This window comes from Rattus norvegicus, chromosome 16 (genome assembly GCF_036323735.1).
Source record: "Rattus norvegicus strain BN/NHsdMcwi chromosome 16, GRCr8, whole genome shotgun sequence".
Lineage (NCBI taxonomy): Eukaryota > Metazoa > Chordata > Mammalia > Rodentia > Muridae > Rattus > Rattus norvegicus.
In genome coordinates, this window is record NC_086034.1 from 27,919,620 (window position 1) to 27,935,053 (window position 15,434).

Below are 15,434 nucleotides of genomic sequence, written 5' to 3' on the forward strand. Positions count from 1 at the left end.
AGCCAAGAAGTTTTACTGCAACTCTGTGAACTGAGTATGTTTCAGCACAGCTAAAGCTGAAATGTCTATTAGCATTACATAACTATTGTTTTATTAAATAATATAGATAGACGAACACATATAACTTAAATGTATGCATCAAATATTACTATAAATTGACTGTGAAATTATTCCTACTTAATAAAGACTTTTAATAAGAGACATTGAATATAGACTTTCCTGTGAGGCATAGGGAGTATTTATATAAATATCTATAGCTTAACAACCTTCTATTCTAATTTTAAAAATATTTAAGCAGAAGTGGTGACGAACACCTTTAGTCCCAGCACACAGGAGGCAGATGCAGGTAAATATCTGTAACTTAAAATCCAGCCTGGTTTACATACCAAGATCCAGGCCAGCCAGGAACACAATGTAAGAACCTGTCTCAGAACAATTATTGAACATATCATGGATCTATGAAAATATATATTATGTGATATATAAAAATAATTTTATCCAGTACTAGTAAATTATAAAAAAATACTTTTAATCAAAAACAAAATAAAATAATTGCTTATTTTATTCAGCTTCAATAATGATGCCAATGAAATGCTATGAAATCTGTATATTCAGGGAAAAGTTTAATGTAACATTTGCTCCAAGTACAATTCGAGAAGAAAGATACAAAACAACATTTTTAGAAAATTCTAAAATTCTGCAGAAATTCTAAGTTTTCAGTCTCTGTGATACTCCAAGTGGCTACCTTCATTACTAAGAAAGTTAAATCTAAATGATGTTTCAATCAAATGATTGCTGTAACTGACAATGCCTGCCTGCCTGTAATTTTATGTTTTTATCCATGTGGGTGGCATCTGTGAAACATCAACCAAAATAGATCATGTCATCATAAGCCAAGTAATGCAAAATGGCCTTTCAGATAAAAGAACAGCTGGATCTGGGAGTCACGAGTAGAAGAAAAAGAAAAGAGAAAGAGAAAAAGGACTCAGAGACTCTAGGTTCTAACACATGGGGCTGATAGTACTTATCACTAGCTGCTCATTGACTCAATGATGCACACACCCATTAAGCGTGTGTGTGTGTGTGTGTGTGTGTGTGTGTGTATGTGTGTGTGTATGTGTGTGTGTATGTGTGTGTATGTGTATGTATGTGTGTGTATGTGTGTGTATGTGTGTATGTGTGTGTATGTGTGTATGTGTGTGTATGTGTGTATGTGTGTGTGTATGTGTGTGTGTATGTGTGTATGTGTGTGTATGTGTGTATGTGTGTGTATGTGTGTATGTGTGTGTATGTGTGTATGTGTGTGTATGTGTGTGTGTGTGTGTGTGTGTGTGTGTGTACACTCTGGCTTCTTAGGTTTAGGGTGACAAAGAAAATTTATGAGCTGTAGGTCTTCTTTACTCTGGGTTGAATGAAGGATACACATGTATAATGGAGTCATTGGGGGAAGAGTTGAGGCACTGAATAGTGTGCCTTCTCTCCATAGTTCATGGGCTTCTTACTAGTGCATCAGTATAAAAAACTCAGTTTAAAACTGGGTAGATACAGCCAGTGAAGTGGGTGTGGTTACTTTCACCTTGACTCACATGCATAGTTCAGCATAGCACCCTCGTCATCTCAATAGCCTTAACTCAGCCACATCCTCGATGTCTCTTTTGTGATGTAAATAACAATTTTAAGATCCAAGGATTGGACATGAAATCAACTGAATATTATTTTTCCTTAAAAAACGATACATTAAGAATTTATGTGCATGTATGTGCACAGAGTACTTGTGTGTGCATGGGAGTCAGAGAACATTCTTGGCTATTACTTTTCAGTTGGTATTCATCACGAGTGTTTTGAGACAGAATCTCCCACTGGCCTGTAACTCCCCAATGACCCTAAGATGGCTGGCCAGGAAGTGACAGAATACACATATCTCTGCCTTTTCAGGGCTAGGATTAGAAACGGTTTCTACCACACATGGGTTTTAATTTTTTCTGATATTATATTTATTTAGTGGGGGAAACACAAAACACAGCATGTGCATGTAGAAGATAGTTCTTTTTCTGCACCCTGTGAGTCCTGTAGATAAAACTCTGGACTCGAGTTATGGAGTTTAGCAGCAAGAGACTTTACCCACTGAGACTCTGTCAGTCAGAATGTTGGTATTTGTTCATTTGTTTGTTTGAGTGATTTTAAAATGGGTTCTTGGAAATGACGTTCACGTTCTCTTGCCTGCAAGGCAAGCACTTTACTGACAGAGCTATCTTTTCAGGCTGATACATTAATAATGTTGCCTAAAAGACAGCCAGCATACATTTTCAAAAACACTTTGAGAGTGCTAACTTCCAAGCCTTAGAAATGTTAAGTATGTTCTAAAGGTAGCAAATCTTTTATATTCTTCATTAGCATATAATCAATTAAGATATACATTATCCTATTGTTTAGTCTTCAACCAATAGCTAGATTACATCTGAGATGATATATCAATAGGTCCCTCACATTGAAAGCCTCTAATCTACTTTCAAAAGATGTGTGCCCCATTTAGCAATAATTGCTGACACCTAAGGAGTCTTTTCCTTAAGACAGAGTAGTGCCAACTCATAGAATATTTAGACCCACACGGAAAATCCACTCCTACTAGAATATAGGTTTTCAGCTAACAACACTCTTAACCCTTAACTCTATGTGATGTGCAACCAACAGATCTTGGAATATAAACACTATAAAGTCTATTTTTATCAGGATGGCACATGGCTAACCACATGAAGAAACCACAGAGAGGTATGAAAACTGGATAGACGTAAGGATGAGGATGTAGCTCTGTCGCTAAAGTGATTACCCAGCAGGCATAGGACACTAGGTTCAAGCCCTAGCACTTAGTAAGCTGTGATGTAGTGAATGCTTATAATCACAGCTCCCTGGAACTGGAGGTAGAGGATCGGGAGTTCAAAGTCATCCTTGACTACGTAGCAAGTATCCCCAGACAACAATAAAACCAAAAAACTCAGTTTAAAAAATGAGTATATATATATATATACACACACACACACACACACACACACACACACACACACACACACATATATATATATATATATATATATATATATATATATATATATATATATATATACCAATGAGTAGCTATATATAATATTAGAAAAAAATTAAAAGCCATGTGTGGTAGCAAGCATTTCTAATTCTAGTCCTAAGAAGGTAGAGATAGCCATATTCCTGTTGCTTCCTGGCCAGCCATTCTAGGGCCATTAGAGAGTTACAGGCCAGTGGGAGATGCTCTCCCAGAACACTCATGCTGCATGCCACCACAGAGTAACAGCCAAGAATGTTCTCTGATCCCCACAGGCGGGCATGCACTCACAAGTACATCTGTGCACATACGTGCACATAAATTCTTAATGTGTCAATATTTTTTTAGAAAAAATAATAGTCAGTTGATTTCATGTCCTATCCCTGGAACGTGAAAAATGTTATTTACATGACAAAAGAGATGTTGTAGATGTGACCGAGTTAAGGCTATCGAGGTGATGAGGATGCTAACCTGATCTGTCCATGTAGTAACAACTCCAGGCACTCACTGCCTTTGATGCTTAAAAAGAAAACCATTTAGGAATGCAGGTTTTCTCTGCAAACTAGAGAAGACAAAGAAAAACATTTCTCCTTGAGCCTCCAGAAAGGAGTGAAGCCTGACTAACCCCTTCATTATTCTCCCACATTCTTGGTGGAATTGGTATTGCTTCTAACTGTAGACATTCTATACTTTTAATACTTGGCTTTCCCTCACATAGGGAAGGGCAATAAGTGTACAGCAGACCTTTCCTTTCAGCTTAGATCATTTTCCAAGTCACGGGTATGATGAGCTTACTTAAAAGCCATTATTTGGCTCTCTGTTTTTTAACTTGAGCTTCAGCTCACATTGTAATTAATGTGTAATTAATGCTCTGGTGTAAGATTGTAATATCTGCTTCACACACAGGTTCCTACATTATAATAAAACTTCACAAAACTCGGATGAGTTGGAAATTATTTAACCATTTTATATTTATCATCTCTAGTGCTGTTTTACCAAAGTCAATTTGTGTATTTTGCTCTCAGGTTCTGAATCACATTCATGAACCAATCCTTTGACCACAGCATGATTATTCAGTTTCTTCATTGTAAATGAAAGAGGCTATGTCAGTCTATCAAAACCATTGGAGTTAATTATCTGAACAGGGGGTAATTGTTGAACAAAGTACTCGGTCCAGGAAACCTTACTTGTACCACAAAGTCCCTATTAACTATGTTATACTGTCTAATATTGTTCCAAAGTTGCACAGTATTAAGAAAAAAAGGAATATCAGAGACTTTAAAATCAGAAGTCACTGGCCTCCACCTTCTAGCAAGCCCTATGCTCCACTCTAATCAACCTCTTTGGTTTCTTCTTTAAAAAAAGGAAAAAAGGAAGAAAAAGGCACAAGCCCTGTTGTCTGTCCCAAGTCCTACCACCAGAAAAGCTAGTCTAGGAGTGCAATATCACACTGATGTTGTAGCCATCTAAACTTAATAATAATAAATTGGACAGTTTAAAATTGATGGTTTCTTTCAAAAGCTGTTTGGGGAAAAGGATCCGAAGTCAACTGTTTCCACGTGGACCTTTGGGGTTTGCACTGAGCGAGGAGATGCAGGCGTCCGCTTTGCTCTGGCTTGGCTGGCCATCACAATACACTGGGGCCAGAGGACCCAGAGCCGCTAACCTGCTGTCACCCAACAGAGACCATAGCTGTGACCCAGCGTACACACTGTTCCAGGATAGCTGCCACTTCTCCAAATCCCCAGCCACAGGGGCCCCCAGTCCCTCAGTCCCTGGCAAGAATCCTGCTGGCTGTGTAGTGGCCCAGGCTGTGTAGGAGAGACCCTACCAGCAGGATGACTACAATGTGGGCCATAGAACTGACCTCCATATTTTGGTCCCGAACTCCTCACATAGTGTGCGCTGGCAGGATGGGCTGACGTTGTGGTTTTCTTTTTTTCTCTTGTTTGTCCTTTTTCAAAGATGGGTGTTGGTTGGAATTGCTCTGTATTTGTTTGGAACTGGATGGACAGACTTCAGCATTGCTGTGGGGGTGGGGGGAGCACCAGCAACCAAACAGAAACTGTTTCTGGTCCTGTTTTTATTTTCAAAAACCAATGAACCTGATGGTGGAGCCTGTCCCCTCTGAGGAGAAGTGACTTGGCTGCCCTGGACTCTCTTGGTGACAATCATTGTGTCTTGCTCTGGAAGACATTGAGTTCTTTGTACATTTACACCTTCCGTGCCCCACCCACCCTCGTAGCTGGTCTTTGTTTTCTTACCTCCCCTTTCTGCCCCATGTATATCATATTATGAGAGATGCCATCTGCCTGAAAAAAAGACGTTGTGCAGACTCTTGGGATCGTTGTAGCTGTTTCTGTGTTTTTTCTTACCTTGTAAAGTTTGGTTCTGAATTATGAGAGGGAAAAAAGTAATTATGATACATTGTAGTTTGTGTACGGTATATGTTGATAACGTTTTATTAAAGGGACATCCTTTTTCCACAAAAAAAATAGAAGAAGGAGGAGGAGGAGGAGTGGGAGGGGGAGGAGGAGGGAAGAGAAGAAGAAGAAGAAGAAGAAGAAGAAGAAGAAGAAGAAGAAGAAGAAGAAGAAGAAGAAGAAGAAGACGAACAAGAAGAAGAAGAACAAGAAGAAGAAGAACAAGAAGAAGAAGAACAAGAAGAAGAAGAACAAGAAGAAGAAGAACAAGAAGAAGAAGAAGAAGAAGAAGAAGAAGAAGAAGAAGAAGAAGAAGAAGAAGAAGAAAGTCATTGACTTCCAATAACTTGTGTATTATTGGAGAAGATTTAAACAAATCATAGTGTCTCATTGATCTTTAGTGTTTGCACCTAATAAGGTAACTAGCTGTGTTTATCAGTTGTTCAGGCACTAGAGATGACATGTACGATGATTAAAATAATTCTCAACTCATCCGAGTTTTGTGAAGATTTTACAATAATATTTAGCACCTTGTAGGTATTTACTGGGCTGTGTTGATCATTGTATGGGTTTCCTTGGTAGAATGCAAAGAGATATCTACTTATCCCACATAAGGTACCAATGACAGAGTCCACCAGGGTTCAACTGGGCAAACCAGTGAGTTCACTGCGTTTATGTACAGAACACGAATGAGGGTTTACACAGACACTGGAAGACTCAAAGGCAGTTATGTTGTGGAAAAGCCCACCCCAGCATAGGTGGTGACTCACAAGGGCTGCATCCTAGAGTTCCCTGTGCTGCACCAACTGCAGGCAGCTCAGCCAGAGACACACTCTCCACTCCCTAGCAATTGTTACTACTGACATAACCTTGAGTTGAGAGCCTTATCAATCTTGTAAATTCTGAGACCTTTAAGGTTGGTTTGTTTGGCTTTTGTTGTTTTCTTTCTTTCTGAGTCTTATAATCCTGGCTTCTTTCTCCAAAAGTGAACATTTCTGTTTAGAGAAACTGGCTGCCCAGCACTCAAGGAGACGTTGGGCACCTAGACGTAGCTTATAAGGATGTAGTATTATAGTACAAGTACTGATGGTGGATTTGGGGAGATCTGGTTGAACTCTAACAACTAGTCACAAAAACCCCTTGGATGAGACAGATAAGGTCTGAAATTCAGGAATGTGGATGTTGTACATTTGCATCGTGTTTCTGACTCTTCCGGTAATTTTTGCATCACTTTTAGAAAGGAATTTGGCCAGTGAGAATTAACCTTTTATGTCATACCCACCATCAAAATAACAGATTAGAGGGCAAAAAGACATCTGCGGTACAATTCTTGCCAGTAAGTTATTTGTAGGTGCATTAGGAGATAATGGAGAAATGTCAAATAAAGTGTAAAAGGAAAAAAATCACAAATGACTAAAATGATGATATAGGTGGAAGTTGGGGGGAGAAGTAAGAGGGAGAAGGGGTGGAGAGTGATGGGCATCCTAGCATATGTGGATAAGGACACAGAAGACGGACAGTAGGAAACCCAGGGAAACAGTGGGTGGCTGCGAAGACTGAGTGTGCAGAAAGCAAGACTAGAGGTAGCAACGGTAAGATGGTTGGATATCCCTGGGTCAGAGGGGAGGTTTCAGGACTAAAGGGACATGCTTATTTTCAGCATGTTAAACACTTAGAATGGCAATTTTCAGTCTGTGGGTCGCAAGCCCTCTGAGGGCAGCATGTATGATATATTACCATTTAAAACAGTGGCAAAATTACAGATAGGAAACAGCAATGGAAATCATTTTATGGTTGGGGGTCAGCACAACACAAAGCACTGTACTAAAGGGTCACAGCATTGAGAAGGTTGAGAGCCATCACGTTAGGAGCCACTAATCAGAGTCAGTCCTGAGTCTCACATTGCTTTTGCAATGCAATCTTGGTAGTCTGACTGTGAAGTTACACATCTAAAATACATGAAAGAAAGAAAGAGAGAGAGAGAGAGAGAGAGAGAGAGAGAGAGAGAGAGAGAGGAAGGAAGGAAGGAAAGAAGGAAGGAAGGAAGAAAAAAAGGAAGGAAGGGAAGGAAGGAAAAAAGGAAGGAAGGAAGGAAGAAAAAAGAAAGAAAGAAAGAAAGAAAGAGAAAGGAAGGAAAAAAGGAAGGAAGGAAGTAAAAAAGAAGGAAGGAAGGAAAAAAGAAAGAAAGAAAAAGAAAGAAAGAGATCATGTCAGAGAAATGCTACAAGTAGCACTGGATAGTTTCCAGGAAGCTGTTTCACAAAATCAGTTCCTATGGAGAATTGCAGTTTCAATTTTTGGGCAAAATGGATGGATGTGGTCAGTATAAGGTAACACAGCTGTGGCAATATCACAAGGAGTTCCGTTTACACAAAGGTCACATACGTTAATAAATACAACTTTTAAAATTTCCATGCTTTGACTTTAAAATGTACTTGAAAATCAGGAAAGTAAAAGCCTTCAGAGAAAACCTTGGAAACTAAATGGTTGCCACTGACCCTCATGATTTTCAACCCTATGTCCTTTCCATTAAAGTACATTTAATTTGTCAAATATGCGAGATCATAAGTGCATGTAGAGCAATTTGAAAGTCAGTGACACAGTAGAAAATCTTAGAAAAAATTATTAAAAGCTTGTGTTATATATCATTTAATTAACTTTTTAGTGGTTGTGTATACTCCTCATGGTGTGGGTGTGGAGGTTAGACAGATTTTGTTGTTGTTGTTGTTGTTGTTGTTGTTGTTGTTGCTGCTGCTGCTGCTGTTATTGTTTGTATAGTTGATTCTCTTCTTCCACCTTTGTGTGGGTGCCAGGAATTGAACTTGGGTCATCAGGCTTTCACCACAAGCCTTTATACATGCAAAACTATCTTGTCAGATTCACTATTTCATATACTATGACTATATTATATATTATTAATAACACACCAGAAGAATCACAAGAAAAATAAAATTTTGAACAAGAAGAATTTTGCTCCATAAGTTCATCCAAATGATATGACTTATAAGCAATTCTTAGAAAAGACCCATGTCAGGTAATTAAATGTTTGAGAATTTTCAAGCCATTGGAGCTGTAATAGGACTTCAAGGTTAGGGTCATGTTTATTACATTACAGGTCTTGGAAAGGCTAAGGGAACTGATGAACTCATTTGATTCATAATGACAAAATTCTGGAACTGTTAAAAGATATTCTTACTCTGCTTAGAGAGAAGAAAAAAATGTGTTTCAGGAGTTGAAAGTCATATGCCTATGTGGTTCTCACACTTGAGAGATGAAAATGTAAAGGTATCATAAAGAAGGTTTTCTGAGATGAGTAGGACGTGAGTTTATAGGAGTTGTGTAGGGGACACTGAGCAAGCTTCTACTTACAAACTCCCTTAGAATAACCCAAACAATAAGAAAAGAAAAGAAAGGGAAGGGAAGGGAAGAGAAGGGAAGGGAAGGGAAGGGAAGGGAAGGGAAGGGAAGGGAAGGGAAGGGAAGGGAAGGAAAGGAAAGGAAAGGAAAGGAAAGGAAAGGAAAGGAAAGGAAAGGAAAGGAAAGGAAAGGAAAGGAAAGGAAAGGAAAGGAAAGGGAGGACTGCCCAACTCCCAAACATCAAAAGGCTGCTTCTGGCCCAGTAGGACTGACATTATTAACTTTTTATTATATCATTTACATTGTTCTTTTGACTCTTATGTAGGCTTTATCAGAGGTCAGGGTGGGAGAGGATATCTTATAAAGGAAGACGATATCTGCCATGATTTGGGAGAAAGCAAGGGTCATCTTGCCCTTATAAATATGGCATCCAGTTCATGAATTACTCATGAAGACTTATAAAGCCACAGCACAGAACCATTGTGGTACTACCCCAACTCTTCAGAACATCCTCTTGGAATCTCTTTTTTTTGGTTCACATTCTTTGCTTTGCCAAACGAAATCCACTTAAACTGGATTCATGTTTTACTTGACATCATTCCTTTGAGAATACAAGAACTAGGAAATGCTCACCAAATACCATCTGAGTACACATGGACTTTTGAATTTGACTTCAATATGTATATTCTATTGGAAGAAAGATAGCAGGAAACCCTTCAACAGCAGAGTTAACACAATAAAGACAAAACTGATATAAGGAAGCATCATGCACTAACCAGGCTAAGCAGAGAGTTAGGAGAGTCCTGAGAGGTGAGGAGATAGCTGAAGAGGAGAAAGGTGTAGTCATGTCAGGCATCAGTGATGGGCTGAGAAGCACAATGGTCCACAAACCAGTAAGCCTAATAATATAACACACACGGTCTTGTCCACTGGACCTGGACCATACTCACTCTGCAATGAAGAAGCACATCTCAAGCAGCAGTATTCTGAAGTCCCACCTAAGACAACACCAGGCATATATGGGTTCTGTGAATTTCCTTATTTCCATTGTATTAGTCTGTTCCAGGAATTAGAGATTTGGATCACAACATTGAAACATCTTCCAGTTCAATACTAGCTGTTCTTGATAAGAAAACTGTGGTGTCTCCAGTTCCAGCAGAGAACATCTCTCATCTACTTGTCTTTGAGGTATTTTTTTTTGGAGCTTATTCCCATTTGTCCCATTTTGTTTTCTCAAGTTCACGTGGAGCTGGTAAACAAACATGTATTTCTTCTCCATCTTGGCCTGGAAATCATGCATCTTACTATGTGATTAATGCCTAAGAAACTCCCAGTAAGCCCAGAGATAAAACTTAATTTAATCGGCTTCAAAGCAGAAGAGAACATTTCCTTTACAGTATGTCACTGATGGGAGGAACTCATTCTCAGAGTTTTAAAATTAATTCAAGTCAAATGTTCTTTTCTCTCCATCAGCTTAACAATTTTTAATTACTCTGAAATTATTACAGAGATCAGTCTAATAATTCTAAACTGCCTAGTTCCTACCATGTTGTATATGAAAATACTTTAATGTCCATAGTGCCCACATATTTTAACAGGATGTATTCTCTTAGGCCGACATTTTCTCTTCTAAGGAAATGGTATGCATTTGACCTGGGAGCATTGTCTAGGGATTTTCTGATTTCCTCAGTGTGCTAATTCCTTGGTAGTGGGTTTAATAACCAGCTACGAGACAATTTCACAATGAATCTGAGGTCTTAGAAGTACATTTCTCATCACAGAAAAATCCTCCCAATGATGACTAATGGGTCCATGAGGGATATTCAAAAGGCACAACCAAAAGCAACCTGCAGAGCTCCATCTAGGCAAACTGCTTTGATTTTTATTGTTTTGCTTAGATAAGAGAAGTTGAAATCTGGGCACCATTGACCAGAACAAATTATTGAAGAAATTTAAAAAATTAAAAGCGAGGTTCTGGGCTTCTTTTTGCTCTATGAGAGTAAAATAATGAACCCAACATTTGGACATCATCTCCCTTTGTGAATCCCCATCTCCAAAATATTGTCAATTTTTAAAAAGAATTATTTCATTTTTTTATTGCTGTGTGTTCTGTCTATCTGTGCATATGTATATACACTTGCACGTAGATATCCGTGGGTGCTGATCCTTGGAAGTTCCAGGACATTGTGAGTCACGCAAGGTAGGTTCACTGAAAGATCATCAAGCTTATCTTTAAATGTCTCCTGTTTTAACCATTTTCTTTGTCTTCACTTTTCTTACCCTTTTGTTAAATATATAAAACATTGTGTTTCACTATGAGATTGTCTTATACATACATGACATGCTTGGGGCATTTTTAATGTATTATTATATGTCACTCCTTACTCCCTCTCTTTCCCATTCTCTACCTCCAACCACTCCTTCTAGGTTCACATATTACTTTATTGTTTTTCCTTAATGATTATTGTTATGCATATATACTTACAGATATACAAATCTAACCAGTTGAGTTGGTTTTCTGATTTCATATGTGTATGATGTTAGGGATGACCACTTAGTAGGAGACTCATTGCTGGGGAAGACTGACTCTCCCTCTTAGAAGTCATGAATTCTCTATAGTTCCACATCCATGGATGGAGCTGTGTGGGATTTTTACCAACCACACTGGCATGTCAACTGGTGTTATCAGTGTTCAGGATTTGTTGGGCAGCTATATTTTTTTATATTTGAGTACCTGTGGCTTCCCTGAGCCATCTCTTCAGAATCTTGTATCAATTCTTAATAGATTAAATATTTTAAATGTTTGAAATATCTCTGAAAACCGCTTAATATGAAATTTGTAAGAGTGGCTATGTCTAGAGAAGGAAATTGAATGACTGAGCAGGAAGACGTAGGAGAAAGATTTATTTTGGTTACACATTCATTTCATTTGAATTTCTGCTTTATGACCAGCCTTTATTTTAATAAAAATCATCACGTTTGTATGCTTCTATACACATATTAAACAGAAAATGTACTAGTATGCATTTATGTGCCAGGTATATTACATGCATCTTTTCATTTGGTCCACTTGACAATGTTAGAAGACTTGGATATGATACGATGTCAGAAAGTTAGAGTACTAATCGATGGTCTTTCTTTTTTCCCAATTAATTAGGAAACACTTCAGAAATGAAAGAAATAAGATCATCCCCAGTAACATGTTTGTCAATATGTTAACTGAACTGATGAGCAAATGTGCCACAAGTACATATTACCCTTAGGATATTCATCTATAAAATATTTTAGCGGGATGCCTCTGAGTGTAATATTCGGGAAGCAAGCATAGGCTCTATAGTTTAATAAAGCATTGCTTGACAGAAAATGTCACATACACTAGGACATATAAACACAGAGATATGATGTGGACAGTTGCTGACTCTAGCATGGCCTTGGTAAGGTCAGAATGACATGGTTTTTGCCCAGGGGAAAGGACTAGCAGACTTGGCTTCCATGAGTTCGATGGCTGCTGTAGGCATAAGGCTTGTTTATGTAATAATGCACATATTCGTTCTTCAGAGGAACGTCCTTCCTGCTAGCATTAATGACTCCATGATAATCAGAGAGAGCATGGGTCCAGGAAGCAAAGATGTGGCTGATGCCTCAGCAAAATGTTAACTGCTGGAACCTTCAGGATAGCCCTTAAGGGTATGGAAAAGAACTCTAAAGACATGAGCTCGAAAAGATATGGTTTCTCAAGTATGCAAAAAATATAAAAATGCAATATGAATTGTATAAGGAGTTGCACAGATCTAAAGGAACAGATTCAGCTACACTGAGCAACCTTGTCAAAGACAAGCAGATACGAATGCCGGCAGACTCCTGAGTTCAACGTCAGCCTGGGACAGAGGATAATTTAAGTTTAGGTGTGCTAGAAATGGTAATCTCGGGACAAGGTTCCACCCAGCTAAATTTACAAAGGCAAGCAGATCTATGAATTCTTTTCAGAGTGTTTAAAAAGAAAGTGTTTTCTGTCTCCTAAGAATAAAGGGCTGGGTCATGGATGCTGAATGGAAACTGGAATTAATAACTGAATTGATATATAAATAAAAAACTGGATTTTTGGTCTGCAGGAGATGACCTAGCAGGAGTTATAGTAGCTCTTTTTTTCTTTTCTTTTCTTTTTCTTTATTTCCTTTTGTTTTTTTCTGTTGAGTTGTCTGTAGATCTCTGAGCCCTCTGGAGAGTGAGTGAAAACAGCTTTTATAAGATTAAAAAAAAAACAATTTCTAATTTTGGTCAGAAAATCCATGCAGAGCAAACACAGCTCTTTTAGAAATTTTCATACTTAAAAAAAATGTTTTTTGAGATCTCAAGAATTACTTAAAGAGCCGACACAAGTCTTTTAGAATGTTATTTAGCAACTATTCAGACAAGATTGTCTGAAGAGTGAATACAGCTCTTTTAGAATTTTTTCCTGGTTTTTTATTTTGATTGGAAAAGCCCAAGAATTACCTTTAAAGTTTTTCTATCAGGATTTTTTACTTTGTTGGAAGATTCAAGAATTTTTTTAAAGCAACTATCCTGACTTTGGTCAGAAAACCCATGAGCTATTCAGAGAGCTTTCAGAATATTTACTAGCAGAGAAAGCTGTATCAAACAGTTTTTAGAATAGCTAGTTTTAGAATAGTTTTTAGAAAAAGCTGTCTAGTGCAGAGCAGAACACACACACACACACACACACACACACACACACACACACACACACACGCTGAGAGAGAGAGAGAAAGAGAGAGAGAGAGAGAGAGCGCAATCATTAGAACATAGGCAGCTCCGTTGTAACCAGGATTTGACTTCTAGTTGTTTGTTTTTGCTGCTCCTCTCTGAGGACCCCAGACCTAGCCTAGGCTGGTCCTTGAGAGACAGTAAAGCCATAATGCCTTCCTTGAAACTTACTCTAAAAGATTGGAAAATATCTATCTGATAGTGGCTGCAAGGAAACTTGATATTCAATATCTCTCTTTGTATCACATGGATCTATTTGACTTCTAGAATCTTTCTTTCTTTGGGGATTTTTTTAGAGTAAAACTTCTGTCTTAGTCAGATTGCCACCAGTGTGACAAAATAGTCAAGAAAGTCAACTTAAAGGGAGAAAAAGATATTTTATCTCACTTTCAGGAAATTCAATTCAAATCACCTGGTTTTATAATTACTGGGACCCTGAGACCAGGCTGAGTTTTGTGGTAAGAGTGTGCAATTGTCACTTCATAGCAACTGGGGGGGGGGGGAAGAGTCAGAAGAAAGGGCTGGGGACAAAGGATACCTTCATATGAAGATTCCTTTCTATTCCATTTTGTCTCCACTCACAAACCAGGCCATAAACCATTTGCTATCGATACTAAGTGTAAGGTACTTTGCTTCTACAGCTGATATACCTGTCTGAGTTATTCTGAAGCCAGAAGCTTCAGTTTCCAGTTTAGTACCTGATAGTAAAACAATGCAGGAGACTAGATAATGTAAGCCTTTGTTCTATCTCAACAGGCTCCAAGTTGACATCTCATGAAGAAAAAGGGAGGGAGGCTTGTCTTTGCTCTTTGCTTTAGACATCCATACAACTTTCAGAGTTTGTGATCATATGGTAAAATTCACTATAAGATTGCACATAAATTCTGAACATAAATTGAATAAGAGGTTTATAACAGAGTATGTCCACATGCATGTCCACTAGGAGTAATTATATAGCTAAACATTCATCATTTGTTACTAGCTTACAGGTTCATGGAGAGTTAAAAACATAACTAAGCTGTCCTTGAAGTTTTGTATAGATAAACCCACTCAATATTTTATTTCCTGTTTTGGCACCTGTGGTGTATAATTTTAGCTCCTTCTTTATGAACTTTGGTTCATGAGTTTTTACAACCCCTTGGAGAGTGCTCTAGATTGTAGAAGTCTGTTGTTATCTTAGAAGCAATTAATCAGTTCTGTTATAAAAGGGGCTCAAATGTCTTTGTGTTGCCATTCTGAAACAATGGTGATTCCAGAAACCTGGTTGTTTCTGGAGAATAAATGCTTTTTGTTTTTGTGTACTGCCTTCGTCTGGGGTCTTCCTTCAGTGATTTTTCAGACCCTTACACAAAGTCACACACCTTAGCTATTTCCTCCCTCTCGCCAACCTAGGTCTTACCTCTGAATAGCTCATTAACCTAAACCCATAAGTGGATTGATGCATTGAAGACATTAACACTTTCAGAACACAGTCAGGTCTCAGTGCCCCTACTTCTGTCTCTGACTGAGGAACCAAGCACACTTCACTCTGATGGACACCAAAGGCACAAACCACCGTGCTAATAAATAACTCTTTTATGATGCTATTAGAAATTCTGCCGCAAGACCTATCCTAGAATGGTTGTGCCTATAAATATTTGTCCAAAAAAGAAAGAAATGAAAGAAAGAAAGGAAGGAAAGAAGGAAGGAAGGAAGAGGAAGGAAGGAAGGAAGGAAGGAAGGAAGGAAGGAAGGAAGAAGAATGGCAGGAAAAAGAGGTAGGAGAAGATAGATGGAGTCTATATCAGTAACCAGCTAGTCAAGGGTGATTCTTC

General features: G+C 38.3%; 1 non-coding gene across 1 annotated transcript; it reads left to right on the forward strand.

Moving 5' to 3' along the window:
• Positions 1–13,282: 13,282 nt before the first annotated feature.
• Positions 13,283–13,343, forward strand: LOC120097668 (U7 small nuclear RNA). Its single transcript, XR_005495215.1, has one exon. It is a non-coding gene; the product is annotated as a U7 small nuclear RNA (small nuclear RNA).
• The last annotated feature ends 2,091 nt before the right edge of the window (positions 13,344–15,434 follow it).